Genomic DNA, 6,000 nt, shown 5'->3' on the forward strand with positions numbered 1-6,000 from the left:
TGGAGACCCTGCAAAGCTGGCGGCATGATCTAGTTCAAGGTTGAAGCCTGAGAACCAGTGTGCAACACTGTCGGCAGGAAAGCTGGATGTCTGGGCTTAAGAGAGGGAGAGAGGGCTCAGCCTCGGCTCTGTCGTCCTCATCTTCCCGGCCTTCCAGAGTTCGCAATGCCCGCCCTGCTGGAGAGGAAGGGCCACAGGCCACATGCAGTCTACTGATTGGGGCAGGTCTCCTGGAGACACCCTCACATACACCCCAGAAGTACTGCACGCTCTCTGGGCACCCTTTGGCTCAGTAAGTTTGGCAAATTAAATTAACCACCATAAATCCAAAATTTCCATTTTCTCCTATAACATTATATTTTTAAAAGACTTATGAATTTCTAAACTGGAAATTATGATGCTTTATAATATAGATGCTGCATTTCCTGTGCAATATACTCAGAAACAGGATGGCTTGCCATCAGAGTCCTTCTCTGGTTCCCAAGCTAGTTCTGAGAAGGAAATCCCTTCCTTCCTTCCTCCCTCCGTCCTTTCTATTTTTCTCTTCTTTCTTTCTTTTCTTTTTTGGTTCCAGGGACTGAATCTAGGAGCACTTAACCACTGAGCCGCATCCCCAACCCTTTTTCATTTTTTATTTTGACACAAGTCTCACTAAGTGGCTCAAGCCCTTATTAAGTTGCTGAGGCTGGCTCTGAAATCTTGATCCTCCTGCCTCAGCCTCTCCAGTCACTGGGGTTATGGGTGCCCCAGCTGGAAAACTATTATTTCTTATATTTAAATATGCTTATAATTCCAGTATTTGTCTTTTTATTTAAAAAGAAGAGGCTAAGTGATTATCTCTTCCTTCTAATTTTTTAAAAAACTAATTCTAAATTGGGAATTTAATCATTATAGAACTAAAATATAGCTAGACTGCAAATTGTAATACTCTGTTTGGGATCTCCTTTGGTGTTATTATTCAAATATGTCAACATTGGTAAATTACATTTCCATAAACTGTATTCTTTACATGTGATTTGTTTTATCTTTGTAACAAGCTGCAGTAATAGCAGAATCAAGTGAAACTACAGAAACGACATCTTTTAATTCATTGAAAGATCTGGATTTATGCATTAAACAAAATGGCTGTAAAGGTTGAATTTCCTATAATTTAATCTGTTTGGTACCAGGGATTGAACCCAGAGGGTTTTACCACTGAGCTACATCTCTAGTCCTTTTAATTTTTCATTTTGAGACAGACTCTTGCTAATTTGCATAGGGCCTTGCTAATTACTGAGGCTGGTCTTCAACTTGAGATCCTCCTGTCTCAACCTTCCAAGTTGCTACGATTACAGGTGCCAGGGCACCTGACTATACTTCCCTTAAAAGTCCCTCTAAATATGTCATTACCTAAGATGGCAAACAGCCCAATGTGCGTTCTCCACCTGCACTGCTTGTACACCACGGGGACAGGGGCCACTTGTTGTACCACTCAGCTGCGGAGGTTGTGTGATTTGGGGCCATGTTCCCAAAAGACCACCAGACAGGGGGCCGTCACACAGACAGAGGCACAATGGAGAAGAGCAGAGGGCTTCTGCGGGTTTTGAGAGCACAGGTCACAGACTCAGCACCAACATAGCCAGGTGGCGGGTGGGCCAGGACTTGGTAGTGTGTGACAGGCTACCTTGGAATAGGGAGTGCAGAGAAGGCAGGTCCTGGAGCGAGTAGCAGGAGGAGCTGTTAGGGTGGTTCAGTTCTGGCAGGTGCAAAGAATATTCTAGAGCAAGCAGGGATTTTAAAAAAAATTAACTTTAATTTGTTATATATGTCAGCAGAATGTATTACAATTCATTTTACACATATAGAGCACAATTTTCATATCTCTGGTTGTGTACAAAGTATATTCACACATTTGCGTCTTCGTACATGTACTAGGGTAATTATGTCCATCTCATTCCACCATCTTTTCTACCCTCTTGCCCCCTCCCTTTCCCTCCCATCCCTTTGCCCTATCTAGAGTTCATCTACTCCCCCCATGCTTCCCCACCCAACCCCTCTATGAGTCAGCCTCCTTATATCAGAGAGAACATTCAGCATTTGGTTTTTGGGGATTGGCTTACTTCACTTAGCATCATATTCTCCAACTCCATCCATTTACCTGCAAGTGCCATGCTGAGTAATATTCCATTGTGTGTATATGCATTCTTCTACTAAAGGGCATCTAGGTAAATGGAATGGATTCAAACTAAAAACTTCTTCTCAGCAAAAGAAACAATCAGTGAGGTGAATATAGAGCCCACATCTTGGGAGCAAATTTTTACCACTTGCACATAAGATAGAGCACTAATATCTAGGATGTATAAAGAACTCAAAAAGCTAAATACCAAACAAAACAAAACAACAACAACAACAAAAACCAAATAGCCTAATCAATAAATGGGCCAAGGACCTAAACTAACACCTCTCAGAGATGATATATAATCAATCAACAAATATATGAAAAATGTTCAACATCTCTAGTAATTAGAGAAATGCAAATCAAAACTACTCTAAGATTTCATCTCACTCCAGTCAGAATTGTAGCTGTTATGAAGACAAACAGCAACAAGTGTTGATGAGGATGTGGGGAAAAGGCATACTCATACACTGCTGGTGGGACTGCAAGTTGGTGCAGCCAATATGGAAAGCAGTATGGAGTTTCCTTGGAAATCTGGGAATGGAATCACCTTTTGATCCAGCTATCCCACTCCTTGGTCTATACACAAAGGACCCCCAAACAGCATACTACAGGGACACAGCCACATCAATGCTTATAGTAGCACAATTCACAATAGATAGCTAAACTGTGGAACCAAGCAAGCTGTGAATTTTTAAAAATGTGTGTTCTGGGTATAATGTAAGAAAACAAGAGGGAAGGTTAAGCTTAGTGGCATCACACTTGAAAGAGGGGCAGACCATGCTGTTAGCTCAGGTTTTCATCTGTTCCACAACACAAGCGGATTATTCCAGGGGGTGACCAGGACAGCGGTAGTGTTACCCCCTGGTACTCATCTAGTAGCTCAACTATTTTAAATAATGATATTTGCTACTTGGAATGTGTGTTGGCAAATACAATAATAACCATAATAGTTTTCACAGTAATGCCATCCAAATGTTTTAGTAAAATATTGATGTTCACCACAGTTTAACAATAACCCAACCTACACATTTGAGCACATTCCTACAAAATAATGGATGTAGAACTATGCATTTGCACAACTGCATGGGTTTTGATCTTGTTCTATCTATAAATGGAGAATATGCGCCCTCAACTAGAAAACTGTCACCAAATTTTGATAGAATAAAGATCAAGACTTTTGGCTTAGGGATAATATTTTATTGAGAGGAATATAAAGAAGAATCATGTAAGGTATTATAATTTGCTCTTAAGTAATAACAATGTTAGTGAAATATTCTTTCAATTCCATCAGCAAAAAAATATAAAGAAGCCTATAATTCCAGTGGCTCAGGAGGCTCAGGCAGGAGGATCGTGAGTTCAAAGTCAGCCTCAACAACTTAGAGAGATCCTAAGAAACTCAGTGAGACCCTGTCTCAAAACAAAGCATAAAGAGGGCTGGGGATGTGGCTCAGTTGTTAAGTGTCCCTGGGTTCAATCTCTTGTATGAGGGTGGGGGCGGGTGGAGAGAAGGATTTGTAGTAATAATTATTAATAAAATAGAACAATTATAACAATATACTATAAAAAAAAAGACTGTTAAGAAAATGGTGGGGGCTGGGGATGTGGCTCAAGTGGTAGCGCGCTCGCCTGGCATGCCTGCGGCCCAGGTTCGATCCTCAGCACCACATACAAACAAAGATGTTGTGTCTGCCAAAAACTAAAAAATAAATATTAAAATTCTCTCTCTCTCTCTCTCTCTTAAAAAAAAAAAAAAAGAAAGAAAATGGTGACAGTGCAGTGTAGGTTTGCCCCGTGTGTTTAAGAAGATATGTGTGCTGTTGGCTTGGGTTTTCATCTGTTAGCTCAGGTTTCCTGACCCCTCCAGGAGGTTACCCGGACAGCGGTAGTGTTACCCCTGGTACTCATCTAGTAGTCTTACAATAAGACTCTGACACGGAACCTACACAGGTAAAACACCTTTTGTTTATTTTTATTTAATTTTTGCAGTGCTGGGGATGGACCTTGCCTAGATGGCTTCTATTTCCTCCAATTTTGTCGGCTGACCACTTCCTTTATGAGCTCATCTTCATCGTACAGTCCTTTACCACGTGCAACAAAAGATATTATCCTTCTGGGCTAGGGAGGTGGTGCAGTGGTGACCTCGCCTGGCAAGCAGGAGGCCCTGGGTCCAATCCCCACTATCACCAAAGGGTGGAAAAAAACCAGAAAAAGGAAAAGGGACTACCCTGTTACTCAGCTTTTTTGTTGCTGAGATCAAAGACCCGGCAAGAACAATTCAGAGGAGGAAAACCTGACTTTCTTCATGGTTTTGGAGGTCCAGTTCTTGGTCAGCTGACCCATACCTCTGGGCCCAAGGAGTAGCAGCACATCATGGTGGAAGGGCGCAGTGGAGGGAAGTGCTCAGCTCATGATGGCCAGGGAGTAGAGAGAGGTCCACTTGCCAGGGACAACATGCAAACCACAGGACCTACTTCCTCCAGTCACCGCACGTCCCCCCAGTCACCGCCCATTAATGCATTCACATTATTAATCCATCATGGCTCAATCCACTGATCAAGGCACAGCTCTCATAATCCAATCACATCGCCTCTGAGCGTGATCTCCACATAAGCTCTCAGAGCCCATCCTGTGTCCAAACCACAACAGCAGCTGACCAGAGGAAGGAAAGGCCACCAGGGGACCCCACTGGGAGGAACAGCAGAAATGGTAGGAGGGAGGCGACCGACGGAAGAGCTTCCCCATGTTGCAGGGGCACTCCACGTGACACCCCGTTCTATCCAGGTATCAGGAGATGGCCTCGGACTTGGCAGAGGAGGACCATCAAGGTTGAGGTGCCTGATGCTCAATGTTAGAGTTGTGACCTAAGGTAAAATAGACATCTCTATCAGACATGGCTTTCTGATGGAGCGTCAGGCTTGTCCATGAACACAAAGCGTAGGGCTAGAAGAAAGTTCCAAAGCTGGTAACAGTGATCTGCCTTCCACCGTGACTCCACAGTGGGTAAGAGTGACGTGATGTTGAAAAGTCAGGAGCCTACAGAAATGTCACCAGTTTACAAAGAATTCATTAAAACTGGAGAACTATAGCCAACCTGACAAAAGGAGGTCAAATAGGAAGTCCTTCAGATGCAAGAAACAATGTTCGCCGCAGAGGGCTGGGAGCAGTGCACCAGGAGCAGAGGGCTGGGAGCAGGTGCCACCAGGAGCAGAGGGCTGGGAGCAGTGCACCAGGAGCAGAGGGCTGGGAGCAGTGCACCAGGAGCAGAGGGCTGGGAGCAGTGCACCAGGAGCAGAGGGCTGGGAGCAGGTGCCACCAGGAGCAGAGGGCTGGGAGCAGGTGCCACCAGGAGCAGAGGGCTGGGAGCAGGTGCCACCAGGAGCAGAGAACTGGGAGCAGTGCACCAGGAGCAGAGGGCTGGGAGAGTGCACCAGGAGCAGAGGGCTGGGAGCAGGTGCCACCAGGAGCAGAGAACTGGGAGCAGTGCACCAGGAGCAGAGGGCTGGGAGCAGCTGCCACCAAGAGCAGAGGGCTGGGAGCAGTGCACCAGGAGCAGAGGGCTGGGAGCAGTGCACCAGGAGCAGAGGGCTGGGAGCAGGTGCCACCAAGAGCAGAGGGCTGGGAGCAGGTGCCACCAGGAGCAGAGGGCTGGGAGCAGTGCACCAGGAGCAGAGGGCTGGGAGCAGGTGCCACCAAGAGCAGAGGGCTGGGAGCAGTGCACCAGGAGCAGAGGGCTGGGAGCAGGTGCCACCAGGAGCAGAGAACTGGGAGCAGTGCACCAGGAGCAGAGGGCTGGGAGCAGGTGCCACCAGGAGCAGAGGGCTGGGAGCAGTGCACCAGGAGCA

Source organism: Callospermophilus lateralis, chromosome 6, assembly GCF_048772815.1.
Source record: "Callospermophilus lateralis isolate mCalLat2 chromosome 6, mCalLat2.hap1, whole genome shotgun sequence".
Lineage (NCBI taxonomy): Eukaryota > Metazoa > Chordata > Mammalia > Rodentia > Sciuridae > Callospermophilus > Callospermophilus lateralis.